Genomic DNA, 18,363 nt, shown 5'->3' with positions numbered 1-18,363 from the left:
CAGGGTGAGGCTTGCATTGTTGACACAAGTTTGATCCTCTGCTGAGAACCACATTCTACATGAAAATGAATTAAAAGATGGAGTTGAAAATGTATGGGTTAAAGTCTATTAAAATATTATTTTCTAGAAATGTGAATCTGTGGGTGTAGTGAGCAATTAGGCTGAGACAATTCAAAGGATAGGGTACAGCATACATTTTATTACCCTTTTAGCCTGCAAAGATCAGCAGAAAATTTTCTCATGTGTTTTTCTTTTTTTCCCCTGAAAGGACAGAATTTTGTGTTCAGTAAAGAAGAACATATTGTAGTTCACAATGTGATGATGCATTCACTGAAAGGCTCTTAATTTAAGTGCTGCGTGTTTGAGAATCAACAGAACATCTTTATTAGAGTATCTAAAGTAGCCAAATTAAATTTAAATCTTTGATCAATCTATCTTTAATCTAATTATTTCTCTAATAGAAAATCTAACATTTAATTATAGAGGCTTACATTAAAGCACTGAATACCAGAGCATTCTACTGATCTTTTCTATGCGGCTTTGAAGAATGGAAATCTTGCTTCTTTTGTAACTGTCACCAGAGAACTTTTGTTAGCTTCCTTGTTTCCATAAAGCAGGCAATTTGCCCATGAATCTTCTTTATGCACAAACATTAGCTGCCTTTTCTTAACTTTTTAATCTTATGGACTGCTTTGCAGCCTGAAAACAGAACTGGAATTCAGTAATGACAATTTTCTAAATTCAGAGTTTAGGAGTGATGAGAACAAAATCATTCTTTACCAAAGAATTATCAGAAAAATATTCTAAAGTAGTCAAAGAATAAAAATAAAAGGTCTATGGTAGAGGATTACAGTTTCTTTGTGGATGGACATTTATTTCCCTCTGCACAGAGAAAAATATTGCAAGACAGGGGTGTTGTTAAGCACAGATGTGTCACACCAATTTGCATTCCAGTAGTGGGAAGAAAGGGCACAATAACTTTTCCTTGCTCTTTGGTGGCCAGAACACACATCCTCTTCCAGCTGTTGCTGAGCCAGCGAGGAGGGCTGTAAGCCCAGATCCCTGGGTCACTCTTCCCCTTCATCGTCTCATGCATCCACTTCACCCCCTCATCAACTCAGCTGCTCATGGTATTGTGTCCTGACCATAGTGAACACAGACTGAGCTGGGCTTGTGCAAGTAATGCACATAGTAGTTTACTATTATCTGAGTTACTACTACAGAAGCTTTTGTAGTTTGGATCGTTTGTTTAGATTGGATTATTATCATTGTGCTGCTGCAGAAACAGCTGCACTGGCAGATCAGAAAGGATCCCCTCCACTGGAGTGGAGCAGGCTGTTTGTTCACTGCCATGGTGTCAGAGTGCTGCTGGCTTCCTGGAACACAGATCCAGATTTCTTTGGGTTACTTGGCTCCTTCTGGATAGGTGCATACTTTCAAGGTTCTTCTTGTCTTTCTTACATTCTTCAAATGTTTTTGACATCAAAAGCTGTAACTAATGGTATGAAGATAAACTAGAGAAACTGAAGCCATAGGTAGAAAAAATACGTCTCTAAGTCAATTTCGTATAAGTCAGTGTCATTTTCATTAATATTTTAATGAGACCTTGCTATTATTATTGAAAATAATATTAAGGAATGTTGCGTTATGTAGCATTTCTGGTAGGACTTTCTTCACCCCTTTTTTCACCTAAGACATGGCGCTTTTACCAGTTTCTAAATCCCAACCGGGAAAGAAAAGTAGAAGGTGCATTTCTTATTAGTTGTAGTGTTGGTTATACCTAATGTTTTCTCTCCTTCCTCTCCCATTCTGCATCAGTTCCCTGGGGGTGTGCTTTCTGTGAATAGGTGTTGAAAAAATTAAGTAGGCTCTACAGATGAGTTCAGATACTAATTTAGTGGGTAGCATAAACTTTTTTTAGTCTAATTTTTTGAACTTCCTATTTCCCATGTCTCCTGCACATTCTATAATGATTGGAACAGAAAGGACTACAAGAAGTTGTTTAGTCTATCTCACTAACAGCAAGACTGACAAGACTTGTAATGCTCCAAGGCAGTTTTTGTTCACACTCGTAGATACCTCCAGTGACAGGCATGACACAGCTCCCCCGAGCACACTCCTTGGGTGTTTTAGCTGCTTTGGTTCTATGGATGCTTTTCCTCTTTCTAACCTGTATCTTTCTTGCTGCAATTTAATCTCATTACTTTGCGTCCTTTATACCATGGGTGAAGAAAACATCCACGTCTTACGTGTAAGATATTTCATATAACATTTCATTTCCTCTGTTACTTATTTTTGTGAATTAGCAGGTAGGTGTAAGCTTTTTTAAGTATGACTAATTTGACTGGAGGATTAAATGGGAGAAGAAAAGAACAGTAGACAAGATATCTGCTAAAACCAGGAGACTTACATGGCCATTTAATGATAAAAAATGCTACTGGAAACCTGAGATATGACTGCCTGCCAGAAGCCTGTGTGATAACAAATTCTATTAAGAGTATCTTGTGCTTGACTCTAGTAATTTGCTGGGAACAGGAGAAAATCAGTACAAATGTGTAGCCATCAAGGGACAAAGAATTTGGACATTTTTTTAATCAAGTTTTGTGGTTATTACAACAGCTAAATATGTGGATCCAATAAGGAGCCAACGTTAAGAAAACAAAACAGCTGTGATCTCCACATTTGTTAATCAATAACATAATTGGTTATTGTTGATATGTTGTTTAAAAGACAAATTGTTTTACTACCACCCCCCACCAAGTTCTCTTTCATGTTCCCAGTGGCAAAAGTATTTTTGCCAAAATCAACATGAAGAAATTGTAGTTTGTAAAGTGAGATTAATTGAGAGTTTTGGCACTGGTAATGTACAAACCACTGTGTAGTGATTTGAGAAGTACCAGTAACAGGATTTCCTTGCAGTGCTCCTTGGTTGTTCATAGCCTGTAAAACATGTAGGAGGCAGCCATTTAACCCTGCCAATGTCTGGAACAGGCTTCAAAGAAACAGTGTTTGGTAGCACAGAGCAGATTAAATGTGGATTCCAAGAGTTGCCTTCACCTTGCAGTCATGGTGTTAAAACATGCTTGGTAACGCTTCTTGTCATAACTTGGCATGCACAGTGGAGCTTCTGATGCTGTAAGGAATAAAAGTAAGTAGTTTATTTTAAAATATGGGGAAAGGATGGTTTCTGCCACTTTTGCTCTGGATGTGAGATTTTCAGGTAATACCATGAATCTGTTTGAAGAAGAAAAATATCAATTATGGAGTCATATAGTTAGTAAAACTTTTTTTTTTTTTTAATTGGGAATTTTACAGCCCTTCTGTCCTATAAGGAGCAGTGGTCCATTTCTTTATCATGGATTAGTAACCCTGCAAACTGCAGTAATTTTTTAGTCCTGCCATTCAGCTTCACAGTAGTTTTCCTGGGAAAAGCTGAAAATAGTTTTTAGAAGTATTTCTTGTGCTATTTTTGGATTTTCTGCTGATGTGACATACTGCTTTGATGTCCCTTGCTACATAACTCCATAATGTCATCTGCAATGACTTTACAGCACAGAGAAAATACAGAACTTTGCAATTGTTTACCTGCTGTGCACATTTGATGGAAAGTTTTCACTGGGGTAACTCATTCTGTTTGTCACAGCCCCCATTAGTCTGAGATGCATTCTGCAGCTGTGCTGGCAACACTTCAAACAACGGAAATTCAGACCCTTGTATTTTCAAATGAAAGAATTAATTTCTGCTAATGACATAATACTAAAGAGTTGTGTAACCTTCATCAGCACATTTACAGCATGAATTTTATAGAGGGAAAAAAATAAATGAACTATCCTGAACCAATTTGCAAAAATGTCACTGATTATGATACCTATGTGGGTGCTCTCACCTTGGGAAAGGTGATAAAGCCGGTAGGTATTAGCAGTGTGGGAATCCTTCTGCTGTGCAGCTCTGTATTAATACAGTGCTGACAAATTTATTCAATACATTTTCATGCTGTCCTATATTTAGTGATTCTCTGTAGTATTTGGAGCCAATAGCTGTATGTCTTTAGATATGCTATGGAGAAAAGAAAGGAAAATATGAAAGTAGGCAAGAAAGCATTATTTTTAAATAGAATTTGTTAGTGGAACCAAAACAATCCTGCATTGGTAAGTGGAGCAAATAAAAGTAATATGATACAGAAGGATTGTTTTCTTCTCTCCTGTGCATTTGCCTTTTAAAGTAAAATAAATTAAAAACTAAGTACTATTTAAAGGTTTTTCTGCACATGCCACAGGGCTTTCAGTCTCCTGTCACGATGAATCATTGTGTACTGAAACATCACTGTGTCTGGCAGGGTTTGCTCTTTTGTGATAGTGTTGATTCAGCAAATATGAGATAAGAAATCAAGCTGTAGGGCACCATTAAGACATAAACAAACTAGTTTCAGAGGTGCAATGTTACCTTAATGACACAAGCAGCTGGCAGAATTATTTTGCATTCAAAGTATGAGGTGGTCATTTCTCCTGTCAATCCCAATTTGCACCTTCACAGACTTCATGCCATTCAGCTGTTCATGAGGGGTGTGTCCTCAAGAAGCAAAACTAATTATTTCAAGAATCAGTATGTTTTGTTAGTGGATTAGGAATAATGATGTGATGACTGCTAAGGAATGGCAAATGTACTGGTGACATTGTCCACATCTTTTTCTTTTTTATGTACAACTCAATGGTGTTAAATGAACAAATGAGTTAAAACTTGAGGTAGGCAGACACTTTTAGCAGTCTTAATTACTGTTACCCCACAGCACAGAATCTGCTTGTAGATCATTAGATAAACTGTGGCTTATGATTCAGCAATATAAGAGCATGTGGGTATGTTAAGATAATCTCTGTGCTCAATATTGGGCATTTTAATTAATATCCCCATTATATGACACATGTACAGCAGGACCTGGGTTTATCTGTCTTTGGCAGCACTCCCATAGAATGATTTAGTTTAATTACCATCATCTGTGTAATCCGTGGGAGTTATATGTAAATAAAGAGACAGAGTAAGATGAACATGTAGCAGAGTGAGAAAAAATGTTATTTTAAAAAGGAATGTCAGGATTAAGCTTGAATTGCTATGTTTATGCTCCTGCATTTTTTGCACTGGCTGGCATGAGTATCTATGCAGAACTTTAAGCCAATCACCAGAATTAATATTGTTATCAAAGTAGATGTGTGTTGGGTATATTAGCCTATAATGAGGCAAATAACTTACGTGACAGAATACCCTGAAAAAACCCTAGAGATTACTTTATATCTTCCTTGCATGAGTTAGTGTCATGGCCTCCTATTTTCCCCAACTTTGACTTAGCATTTTAAGCAAGACAAAAACTTCTTTTCCATTACACAGCATGGATGTTCAAAGGATCACATGATCTCTTGTTAAAAATCACACATGCTTCCAGAACTCTTAAAAATTAACTAAAGCTGATAAATAAACATGTCCACTCCCAATCACCCACTTGCAGATCAGACATGCATAGAAAGAAGCAGATGCATACAGCTGCTGTATTTACCAAGTCTGATTAAAAATGCAGCAAGAGGCAGTCCTTCCTGGAACTTTTGTGAATGGTTGTATCACAAAATGCCTATTTGCTTACCTCAAATGTTTCACTCAGAACAATTAAAAACTATTTAGTGAATGTATGCATTTGTGTCAAGCCTCTTGTTGGACTTTATCATTGCAAACTTTTGAGCTTCATGATCTGTGATTTTGGGGAGGATTCAGTAACTGGACTACCTCCCCATGGGGAATAATTGCTTCCTGAAAAATTTGCCCTCATGAAAATGTTATTTCACCAGTGGTATTAGCAGTAAAAATTATGGAAACATAAGTTTTACTGAGCAGATGCAGTATCTGCTCACAGTAGGCAAATATCAGCTTCAACCCCAAATTTAGAGGAGAAATCTAAATTTCTTGATAACCAGACATATTGTGTTTATCTGTCTAGTCCCAGCCCCTGTCATTACTTTATGTATTTCAGATAAGATGAAGCATGTGCTTTCCATGTAAATAAGAAATTAATGGCAGGTTTTCAATACTGATGATGTTCTTCAGTTTGTGGTAGCAGTCAAACGGCTCCTGCAATTTGACTTCTTAATATAGCTTTTCCTCTCCCTCTTGTTCCTCCATTTCCTCCCTTTACAAATTGAGTACAAGTGTCTATGACTTGTACTCAGCTAAGTGCTCTTCTCCAGATACACTTGTATTGAATGCACTGTTTCTAGAAAAGATGAATCTCAGCATATGGCTGGAATGTAAGAGTTCCTTCCCATCATATTTAGCAATCTTGGCATTTTTTTGGCATTAAATCCAAATGCTATTTTCTTGTAAGGAACGCTTTCTTTTTTTCCTTCCTCTGTCTCCATAACAATTACTTTATTTATTTAATGTAGATTGTGCAGAGGACAGAAGCTAATTATAATTGTTTTCCATTCATAAATGCTCAGTTCTTAGGAGGTTCAGATGAATAACCAAATCCTAATATTCAAGAGTTATTCCATTGTTAAGACTTACTGTTAGTCCTGTTAGTGGTGATTTTGTATTTGGAGTACTAAAGTCAGTAGTTTTTTTCCCAAATTAAAGCATATTGGCAGATCTGCCTGGTGGAAGTTGCAGTTCTACTGAATTGCTTATGATACTTTGAATTCTCCTTTTGCGTGAGTTCCAGGCTGCAACGCAATCCGTTCTCAGAGAGGTACATTAAACTGCCTCTCTTTTCAAAAAACAGGAAGACATTAACAGGTGTAGAAGGGTTTGTGCTGTATTACCAGTTCATATGGCAACCAGTTAAAACAACAAAAAAAACCCAACAAAAAACCAAACTGAATATAAACCGAAGGAATGAAAAGCAAGGAGTTTTCTGACCTTTCAGGATACTCCATCCTCCTCTGACACTTTATTTTGCTACTGTATAATGAACCAGATAGCATGTAAATATTTCTGAATGGGAAAATATTTTTTAATTGACAACAGCGGCAAATACAATTTATCCTTGTAGTAACTAGGAAAATAATAAGTTTAGGAAAATTAGGAAAACAATAAAGCTTAAACTAATCTTGCCATGCTGCTTTTTATTTCTCAATGGGATTATTAATAGTGAAATGAAATAGTCTATACTGCAGTCATACAAGAAAGGTCTTGTCACTTAAAGTGCAGAGGCAGAACAATCAGAAAAAAGACAGAAAATTAATTAAGCTGAAATTGAATATATCTGGCATTCTAAATATAAATTGAACAAATTAACAGGAAAACCCTTTGGGTTTTGTTCACATGTGAGTATGGTGGGTGGTACAGTAGTATGAATAAATTGTTTAGAAAAAATTAAAGCTTTGTATTACTGCTGCAAACATTTTCTCTTGCTGGCAGGAGCTAAAAATAGAGTAGATACATTTATATTGTTACATAAATGCACATTTTGCAACAACTGCAGATGCTGCCTGTCCTTGCAGCAGCTTGAAGAGACATCAGTAGTTACATGTGATTATTAGAGGAACTTGCATATGATACATGGATTCCAATAAATAGTACAGAATTACTATGTAGTTATGAAAATTGTATTGTGAATACTTCTTGGTGAATGTTTATCTATATTACTGACAAGATTTCCAACACACACCCTTTAGCCTTGAGACAGTACTTAAAATTTAATGACTGTGGTCTTTTGTCGATATTTGTCGATCTGCAGGAAGAGATTAGAAAATTAATAACCCCAGAATAAAGAAGCTACATTTTTGATATATAGACTCCCAACATCACCTAAAAAGCCTGGCACAAACACAGAAGGTAAAAAGAGAGGAAATGATGGCCAGAACTGTGCCAGTAAATAATGTATATTATAATGTGTGTTATAATGTGTGCTTAGCTGTTGGTCTTGCTCAGGTGAGCTGGGCTGAAAAGACTCCAGGGTTCAGAAGTAACTCTCAGGATGCCCAGGAATGTTATAAAGATAGTTTACAGCTTAAAAGGATTTTAAACTGAATGTTTGCAAGCATACCTATGGCTCGTAATGTGTATTTTTCATTCTTTAGTAGTGAACAATTTTGCTTTAATCTCTAGTTATTGAATACTTTCAGTTGTGACATGGTTAGGTTGAAGAACTTAGGTCTCTGACGTGCAGGGAGAGGGACTTACTGGTAGAGTCAGGGGACAATCTGTAAGGTTAGCACAGGGACACAAACAGGGAGATTACAGGATCTAATTCTGAGACAAATGCTGCTAGAGTGGGCCCTAGAAATACTCCAGGAGGGAGCAGTCCAGTGAAAGTCCTATGAAGCAGAGCTCAGTCAGGCCTGTGATGAAGCTGCTCTGTGGAACTACAGCTGCTGCATGCTTGAATGGCTCTGAAAAGTAGACCTTTATGGGCTCTTCACGAATTTCGTCATTATACATAAGAGTGAGGAAGAGATACTCAAAATAATGCCATACTAAGGGATCTTGTGAAAAACAGGTGGCATCCAATGATTTTACGATTTGTTGGACAGCTGTAAGGAACACTATTGCTAAAGCAATCTTTCATTTGATTGCAGCAATATGACAACATTTTGCTACTGCAAATCCTACTGCAGTTGGTAGACAGCCATATTTTTGATGACTGCTTTAGTGATTTAGTTTATAGATACACTAGCAGCCAAGTGGGTCAGAAAGAGTCAGTAAATTGTATTTCTGTGTAAGCATTTATGTTATCTCTACATCTCAACACCCTGCTTTCTGCAGAGAGCAGATGGACTTCTACAGTGCTTTCCAGAGGCATTTTCTGAAGTATTCATTGATAACTGTATCTGTAGTATTTCTGATAGGCTGAACATCCTGTACCTCCAAATGAATAACTAAGCTCAGTGGAGTGAGAGAGTGACTCTGTAGCTCTGCAATTCACCTGTGAGAGAGGAGGCTTTGACCTCTGCTCCTATGCTCTGTGCATACCCCAAGACGTAAACATGTGCACACATCTGGGCAAAACTGCATAAGCCTTGTTTGAATGTGCACTGAAGAGTACAGGGACCTAAAGCAGATTGGTGTTTGCACACAACAATTAGCCAGGAAAAGGTATTGTGAGAACAGTAAGTACAGCCCCTGTAAACATCGTTTGGCTTTGGTAACTGCTGCAGTGGGGACTGTCAAATTTCTCCCATTCTGCTTTGAGTTTGCTCATCTCTGAAACAATGAATTCTCATCTGAATTACTTTGATGTAGATGTGAGAGAGACTGATGCCTTGAGTCTCACAGTCTCACTGGACTCTCTTTTACTGTGTTTAAAATCCCAGCAGTCGTTGCAGCTCACTTATTTCAGGTGCAGAAAAACATGTTCTGAGCAAAAAGTTGATGGGGTTTTTTGGTTTTAGTTGTGGTTGGGTTTTACTTCAGGGGAAGGGATGAAGGTATGGTTTGGCTTCAGCTTTTACTACTTTTTGTTTGGTCTTGATAGGAGAAATACCCTAAGCCTTAATGTTGAGTTGCAAAATTGGCTTTGACATGGCTTTTAGAGTTGATGTGTTGTCAGTAGAGGTAGGTTTTGACTTTTATTTTGTGTAATCTCCTGACCAAAAGTCAAATGCTGTTCACTTACAGTTGCAGACTTAAGAGTGATTAGCATACAGTCCTGAAACCCTTAAAGATGATCCGTGCTTGCTTGCTGCTCTGTTCAAACAGAAAGCATGGCCTTTTACAAGGTCAAAAGCATTTTTTCACCTTTCTTATGTAAACTTTAATATTCAGAGAAGGTCAGTCTTCTCAATACCATACTAATTCAACAGAACGAAGACTTAAGTGAATGCTTGTTTAGCCTAGCACCTGAAGTTGTGGCATGAAAACGCCCTGATTCCTACTCCTGAAGACCAAGAAAACAGATCACAAAGATTTTCTTTAAAAGTTATAATGTGTATCTGATAATACTCTAACTTATTTAAATAGTCTTCCTTTTTTTTTTTTGGTGATACAAAGGAAGGCTTTAGGTGTTTGGATTTAGAGGGCTTTCTTGGAGTTCTGTGCCATATAACAAAGGCTATTTATTTGAATAATTTGAATATGGAACCTCTGCACAATAGCTGCAAGTGCTTACAGAGATTAGTTATTCCTGTTGGCCCATATTTTTGCATTTCTTTCATAGGTGTATAGGATAATTTTTCTAAATTGGGCATTTTCTAAGTTGGGCATTATATGTTTCTAATTTTTGATACCCTAAATAAGCATTGGGCCATTAAATTTGTTTGTTGCTGACAGTCTCAGCCATTGTGATCCTTAGATAATGCTGTGTTTCTGTGACTGTACTTTAGGTTGCTTAATAATGACTAAAATTACATTTACTCAAATGTGTTTTAATTACAGTTCCCTATAGGCCAAACTACAGTATCAAAGTATAGAAGTCTTTTATGTTTTTTTGTATAATGAGCCTAGGCAAAGTCTTTAGCACAAATGGATTACAATTCCCAATACTAGATGAGAATGCTTTAGAACTGCAGCATGCTTTTCTTTTGTTTGACATCCCCTTGTCCTCAATGTTTTTCTAATCCTATTATTTCCTTTCTTCAGAAGTACAGAATATAGTAGCTTCATCCCTGAGAGGAAAGGACAAACTGACAAGATCACTTGCTGCATTATGCCATGTTGATAGATTGTTTAAATCCTGCATTTGTAATGCAGTTGGAAATAAACAGTTTCTGAACAAAAGCTGATTAAAGAATTTAGTCAGAATTTTGTATCACAAATAAATTGCTTACTTAAGCAAAATAAAAATGTTGATGGGACCCAAGTGATTAAGAACCTCCCCCCCCAAACCCCTCAAAATCCCAAAGCAAAACAACAAAAAATCAAAAAAGCCCCACCAGAGAAAAGCCTCCAATATGGCCAGTTGTGCACCATGATGAATTCTCTCAACTCTAATAATTTAACATGAGGATAAAGGATTCTGAAACACTCATGCCATGGGATCACATAGCATTTAACAGACTTGAACTTCAGTTCTATAAAGGGAAGGAGGCCTTTTTTACTTTAACAAGTGCAAAAGTAGGATGTGTTTCAAGGAAAACAATCCAGTGAGTCAGTGTGCAAAAAAATTTGCCTCCTTTGTTTTCTATCGTCAAGCACATGCAGAAGCTGTGCATGTAAATAAGATGCTCAGTTCCTAATTAGAGCTGAGCCTTTCCATTCTCTTGACCTTTTGGTAGGTTTGGGCTTAGAGTCCAAATCATATGTTGATTTTCCGGTTGAGTTAGCCCTGGTTTCTGCATGAGGATATTAGAAATCCAGCCAGATGTGGGTGTGACCTCTTATTAGTCCAGATAGCTGTCTGTGTTCTAAGCTGTTGTTTCTGCAGTGCTGTATATTTATTGAATTTAGCATATTTTCTTGAATTTTCTGTGGCCTTCATTTTGTGCCAGTTATTGTGAAAGTATAAGCTTTTGTAATAACGATCTGGTCTTTTCCATACTGCCTTTGGCTTATTTAGAGTCATCCTCTGAAATGCCTCATAGGGAGCTATATTTTTACTTCACTTTCTACAAACAGAAATCTGAGTGTACTGTTAAAAGGGGAAGCATAGCACTGGAGGCAATCTGTGAATTTTAGGCTAACAGGCTGGATGTGGAACTTCAGCTACAAAATACATACAAAAAATCCTAATTGGATAAGATAATACACCATCAGTGTTCCCTGGAAAAATACAGAGGAGTTTATAGATTCCTGGAGGTAACAACAGAGATGTGGTTTAATACATAGCTTTTTTTATATTTTGACTGACTGTTAAATACAGATAAGCTGCACATTAATCCCAGTGCTTTCTTCTGGGGCTGCAGTCATCACAAAGCATCGCCAGGCAGTACCAAACCAGCAGATATGCAGTGACTGTGAGTTCCAGGCCCTGAACTGAAAAGCAGCTGCAGCGGTGACAGCAGCAGAGTCATCGTTTGATGTAGCAGCCGGTGCCAGCTCAGTGCCTCCCACCAGAGCAGGTGAAATGGAATTTTGTTCCATCAGAGATGACAGAGAAGGCCTGGGCAAAGCCCGGCTGCTCCTGGCACGGGCAGGAACGGAGGAGGATGGAGGTGAGCCAGGAGGCCGAGGGGAAAGACCCAGACAGGTGGCCGTGTTTCTCATGCTGAGGGCTGTGGGAGGCAGGGGCCAGCAGTCCCCTGTGCTCAGAGGGGTCCATAGCTGCCCCTCAAGCTGACCCCCACCGCTAACACACAGACAGATGCACAGACACATAGACAGACACCATCCCTTTCCCCTCAGTGCAGCAGCCGCAGTGCGGTCCAGGGCTCCAGCCTGGTCTCAGTAGGCAGTAAGACCACGGGCACTGTGTCAGCCCTGGCTGCTTTCTGCTCTCTGTGAGCTGCCTCCCTTGCTGCTCTGTGCCCTCTTAGCAGTGCTTCTGTCACCTGGCCTGAAGTACAAATGCCAGCTAGGTGTCTTAACAGGTCTGAGGAGCCGGTGCCCATAAAAATTGTTATTTTTGGATTAAAAGCACACTGTAAAGGTAGCTATATGATCTTTGTTGCCTTGGTATGTAAGATCCATATGCTATTGATCCTTGTATCTACCTCTGATAATGTTAAGCATTTCCCTCTGTCAGAGATGAAAAGCTTCTGGGGTGATGATGTGCCTGAGGAAACATGAGAGACAATAGCAGAACACTAAACTGGATCTAGGTCACAGCCCAGCCTCCTAGCCGGGGGCATGGCCTTTGCTTGCTGCATCACACGTCCTCCTGGGTCTGTAGGGAAGTACCGTGGCTCTCTGTTAGCTCTGACTTGAGCTCCAACTTGAGCTCCGAAAATATCTCTCAACTCCGTAAGTGTATATGATTGAAAAAATACTGGACACTGATTAGGGAATCAGGATGTATGTCATTCTTAAACTGACTGAGGTTTTTTTTTAAACCTCTGGACCTTATTGTTCTCTCTACCTCTACTGAATGTTCTCTATTTCACAGCTAGTTAAGAAGCTTCTAATTTCCAGCCATAGTCTGTCTCTCTCAATTTCTTGTGTTAACATCCCGGTTGTTTAGTAGCCCTTTTGTCTTGCTGATGAGAGAACCAGATGATCAGAGTAGAAGTGAATTTGGGGGGTTTAATTCAGTGTAGAGTTTTATCCTGATTGTTTTAATGGACCTATTGTGCAGAGTTTATGTAGGGAGAGATATCAGAAGTACTTAAAAAACATCAGTGTAGGGATCCTTCCAGATCAACTCTTTCACAGGTAGCTATTCTACCATCTCATAGAGTGCAGCCAGTTGCAGCATTGGTGCATCCCACGTTTGGAACACTTTACTTGACTTTAATGTGTCAGCTTTTTAAAAAAATATGAAAGTGTAACAGGATAAAAATTTGAGTATAGCTTAGTACCTGATTTTATATTTAGTTCTTCAATGGCCCTGAGTGTTTGAAAAACTGAAAGTCTCTGATTAAGTGTCTAAGTAGTGGTTTTCTGCTGCCTACACTTTCAATGTGCAGGAACATGTCCCACTTGCATGAGGGTAGGAAGGATCTACAGAGAGACTTGGATAGATTAGATTGTTGGGCTAATGTCAATGGTCTGGGCTTCAACAAGGCCAAGTGCTGGGTCCTGGGCTTGGGCCATGACAACCCCAGGCAACGCTACAGGCTTGGGGAAGTGTGGCTGGAAAGTGTCTGGCAGAAAAGGACCTGGGGGTTCTAATTGACAAGTGGCTGAATATGAGCCAGCAGTGTGTCCAGGTGGCCAAGAAGGCAAATGGCATCCTGGCTTGTATTAGAAATAGTGTGACCAGCAGAAGTAGAGAGGTGATTATCCACTTTACTCAGCACTGGTGAGGCCACACCTGGAGTGTTGTGTCCAGTTTTGGGCACCTCAACTCAAGAGAGATATCGAGGTGCTGGAGTGAGTACAGAGGAGGACAACAAAGCTGGTAAAGGGCCCAGAGAATAAATCTTACGGATAACGCTTGAAGGAGCTGGGAATGTTTAGTTTGAGAAAGAGGAGGCTGAGGGGAGATCTTATCAGTCTCTACAACTACCTGAAAGGTAGAGACGTTGGTGCTGGTCTCTTCACAGGTAACTAGTGACAGAACAAGAGGGAATGGCTTCAAGCTGCAACAGGGTAGGTTTAGACTGGACATTAGGCAATTTTTTTTCACAGAAAGAGGGGTTAGACACTGGAATAGACTGCCCAGGGAGTCACCATCCGGGATGTGTTTAAGGGTCGTTTGGATATGGCGTTGGTGGATGTGGTTTAGGGGAGAACTTTGTAGAGTAGGGATGATAGTTGGACTTGGTAATCCCAAGGGTCTTTTCCAACATGAATAGTTCTATGATTCTATGCTTCTATGAAAATAAGAACCTGAGATCATTGAACACTTAAAAAGCTTTGCTCTGTACAAACCATTGTGTGACTATAGCCCAGTTCTGTAAATAATGGAACTTATAAAGATTTTTTTCCTGTAAATTTGCTTTTTTATATTAATTGACTTTGGTGTCAGTGAAGGAACAAGATCTTATCAAAGCTTTCCTGGCAGATATTTTATAAGGATTTTTGTTTCTCTTTATCACCACATTTGAACTGCCAGAATTTTTTTACAGGTGAGCTGCAGGTCTGTCTTTTCTTCCCGTCATCTAACTTAAAAGCATCTTGACAAATATTACTTAATAATTTTCAGTCTGTTAGCCAATTGGGAATGGTGTACAGTAAGATCGCATTTTTCTTAATTCCATCAGAAGCCAGGCTAAAAAAGTTATATTGACAATTATATTACCAAACAAATCTGTACTAACAACCAAGGAACCATGTTGATCAACACCATCCAAGGTGTATTCCCATTCTGCCTAAACAATGCCAGGGCAGGATTTTGCCTTGACACTCATATCAGCTCTTCCCTGCCATAGAGTGTGATTGGTGCAGTGCAGCCCTCGGCACGACAGCTGACGTGCAGGAATCACTGTCTTTGAATAATTACTAGGGCACTTGGCTGTTTTGACAATTTTTGAGCATTAGAATTTTTTTTTTAACTTCTTTTTAATGACTAGAAAGACTATAAACTATATCCTGTGCCTAAATAGTTAATCACCATAAAATGCTACTGTAGTTGTGACAGGGGATATAATACACTGAACACACATGTCTCTAATATACTTTTGGCTATTGTTGGTGATGTTAAGGTCTTACACCTTTCACCCTGTGATACCAGCTGGGCTCATTTTAAATTTAAAAAGTGTTTCTGGAGAAAATTGATAAAACAATTTTATGGCAGCAGAGGTAGTATTATTATAGTGAGTATTTTTGAGACAAACTCTAAATAAACAATGCAGAACTGTAGAGTCAGTGTAATTTGTAAGGTATTTCGGAATGTTTGCTTGATTCTGAATTATTAGTTTAACCCTCTGGCTGTTGGTCTTAGAACACTTTATTCAAGAAATAATATATAATGTAAGCACACTTGGATCCTGGCTTGGATTCTGCATATGCCTTCAGGTGCAGAATAATTTGGAGTGCAGAATAATTTCAAACAATTGAAATGAAGAGGCAGTGTAATGAGAAGGCTCTCTTAAATTATGCAATTCTAGTGTTCAAGATTTTGCATGTGCTGCAAGAAGCTTGCAAACTGTGTTAAAGCAAAATGGGATGATTAAGGAATATGTAGGTGGGTGTAAAACTTTCCCAGAAGAAATCCAGAAGAAGGGATGGGTGGACACTGGAGTAGAAAGAATATAAAGTGAAACATGTAAGTTCTCATTGTATGGATTAAACTATCCCAGGGGCTGTTTTTCATGTTACATGATGATCACTTTTATAAAACCTGATGCAAACTCATCTGAAACGTTGGAGAGTTTTGCATGCGTAAGAGAAGAAGGATTTAGCCCCATGTGGCTTATCACTTTGATCTTCAAAGGTCAATTTTGTATTGCTGAGCCAGTTCTACGTAAGTCCCCAATTAATTAGGAAGATAAAACACTTCTGTTAAAAAAAAAAAAAAAAAGTACATCTCCTCAGTTGCTTTTTTTGAAACAGATAAATTAATGACTGCAAACAAAATAATATTTCCCATTGTGTTCCCTCTGCCCTTACAGAACAACAATAATGCAGAATACTCCCTCACTAGCTATTTTGACTTCTCCATCAACTAGCCTCCCTGCATGTCTGCAATAATGGATATAACTCTTGCCAGTAGAGAACATTTTTTTCTTTGGTAGGAAGAAATTAGATTATCCTTAGCTTTTTGTATGGCATCTTTCATGTAAACTACATTCCAAAACACATTATAGAGTGAAAGCAGCCACAAAAAAAAAAAAAGAAACTGAAAAGTAAAATAGAAAATACTAGCTATGGACAAGAGAGAAAATGAAATCTGAAAAGAAATAGTATGTTAATGAGGTAGGGTATCGATTTCACATGACAGAAAAGGCATTCACACCTAGAAATTATAACACTGAATGAAGAAGCAGAAAGGCCTGTATTAGAGGAACTGAGGAAGAAGAGAATTAATGATATCCTTGGTTGAATTTGCTGTATGAATTGAAATTGGGGGATGCAGCTGACAAGTCTCTTCCCACTACTTTGCAATGCACAGGTGATTTCTGTGGAGGGATGGAATAAGCCTGGCTAAACGTGTTTGTTTGGTGGTTTGTTTTTTTGTTTTGTGTGTGGGTTGTTGTTTCGTTTGCTTTATTTTTTTAAATTCATATAGGGAAGCCATTTTATCATTTTTAAATTGTTAATGCACTGAATGCTCTTTTTCTTTTTTAATTTCACTCCTATAGCATCAGAAATCAATGAAACCTTAGCCTGCTGAGCCTATATGTGAAATAAAAAATACTACTTTTTACAGATGGAAGGGGAAGAGTTTAGGATTCTTGAGAGGTGGTTACAGCTCAGCTAGAAACATTCTCAATCTTTTGACTGGAATGAGAACACAAAACCATTGTTCCTGCACAGATCTCTCTCCCACATGGCTTTGCATGCCAAGTGAATACAATAGAGTGTTGTTAGCAGACATATTTTGCTTGTAACAAGCTGAGAAGTTGCATTTTGTTTATGTCAGACTGCAGATATTTGGACCTTAATAAAGCCTCTGCAGGAATCCTCTTGCACTGCAAGTCAACTTGAAGCAGTGGCCTGAACAATAATGCTGCAGATTTAAGACCCATTCAGCAGGGGTCTTATGCGCACATTACTTCAGATGTATTCAGAATCCCACAGATGTTCACATGCTGGGAAAAGATCAAATAAAGAAGTCAGTTTGAAATTTATAATACCACTACTGTAGACTTCTGAAGGAATGGTGCAATGTGTCCCTAATTTAAGGCTTGAATGTTTAAGAAGAAAACACGGTAGATCATTCTGTGAAATCAAGATCTTTGGTTTCCCTTGCCCACAAAATGTATGGGGAGGAGTAGAGGAGATCCAGGAGGATCAGAAAAGAACATTCACAGTTGAACTGAGCTCAGCTTGTTGCTGTGTACTATATGATTTACTCTAACCACAGGTATTTCAAGTAAAGGCTTTCTAATTGCTTTAAGAGGGCGTTTACCAAAAATATTTGGTTGTAATAGGAATTTGCTAAATACTACAATATAAACTATTGTTAAAATAGATATTAAAATTTTGTTGCAGAAATGCAAAGATAACTTGGATGTTGAATCAGTGAATTCCTTGGGTTTTGATCTTTTGTATAATGCGTACCACCCAGTAATGCAGGGGTAAAAAATGAGTTCCTAGATGCAAATAATTTTGTATTATGTGAATGTTACAATGATGAATCAAAGTTAATTTGATTCGTATGGCATTTTTCCACACACCTACTCATCTTGAAGGAGAAACTTATCTGCCTTTCCACCTACATAACAACACAAGGCACCTGGTCTTAGATAAAATAAACTCTTAGTGTTGATATAGTTGCTTGGATAGATAGATTTACTGAGTTCTAAGTAAACATGATGAAACACAGAAGAAAATGTGTGCTGTCCCAAGCATGGTTTCAGAAATACAAAATGTCTGAACCTATCCTTATACTTTCCTTTCACCTAACATTAGCAGGCCAATATTTTATTTTTATTTTTAATTTTTTTTGTTTACCAAAAAAGTAGCTAAATGACTTCTCTTTAGGATTTGTCACCATATTGGGAACTCCTTTTTCCTATTATCATTAGTTGTTCTAAACCGTGGTGAACCTAAAGAAGGACCTTACTTGAAGTAAGAAGGGGGCCTTACTTTCACCCTCTTTTCTTTAAAACATAGCTCTCTGAAAAATGTTTTCTGTTATTATTTAACAGATTTTTCAACTGAAGTCCAGATGGTAGAATTTGGCCCTAACTTCAGAGAGCTATAGTTGTGCATTGTATACCATAAGGTAGTGAATAGCTGCTA

At 38.1% G+C, this 18,363-nt stretch overlaps 1 protein-coding gene across 1 annotated transcript in view; it reads left to right on the top strand.

Moving 5' to 3' along the window:
- Positions 1-18,363, top strand: part of GRM8 (glutamate receptor, metabotropic 8) — a 339,426-nt gene that overhangs the window by 115,739 nt on the left and 205,324 nt on the right. The gene's annotated exons all lie outside the window — the stretch shown is intronic.

Source organism: Chaetura pelagica, unplaced genomic scaffold, assembly GCF_000747805.2.
Source record: "Chaetura pelagica isolate M959 unplaced genomic scaffold, ChaPel_1.0 scaffold57, whole genome shotgun sequence".
Classification (NCBI taxonomy): Eukaryota; Metazoa; Chordata; class Aves; order Apodiformes; family Apodidae; genus Chaetura; species Chaetura pelagica.
The sequence above is the reverse complement of the archived record's forward strand: the minus strand, read 5'-3'. Positions and strand labels throughout refer to the sequence as shown.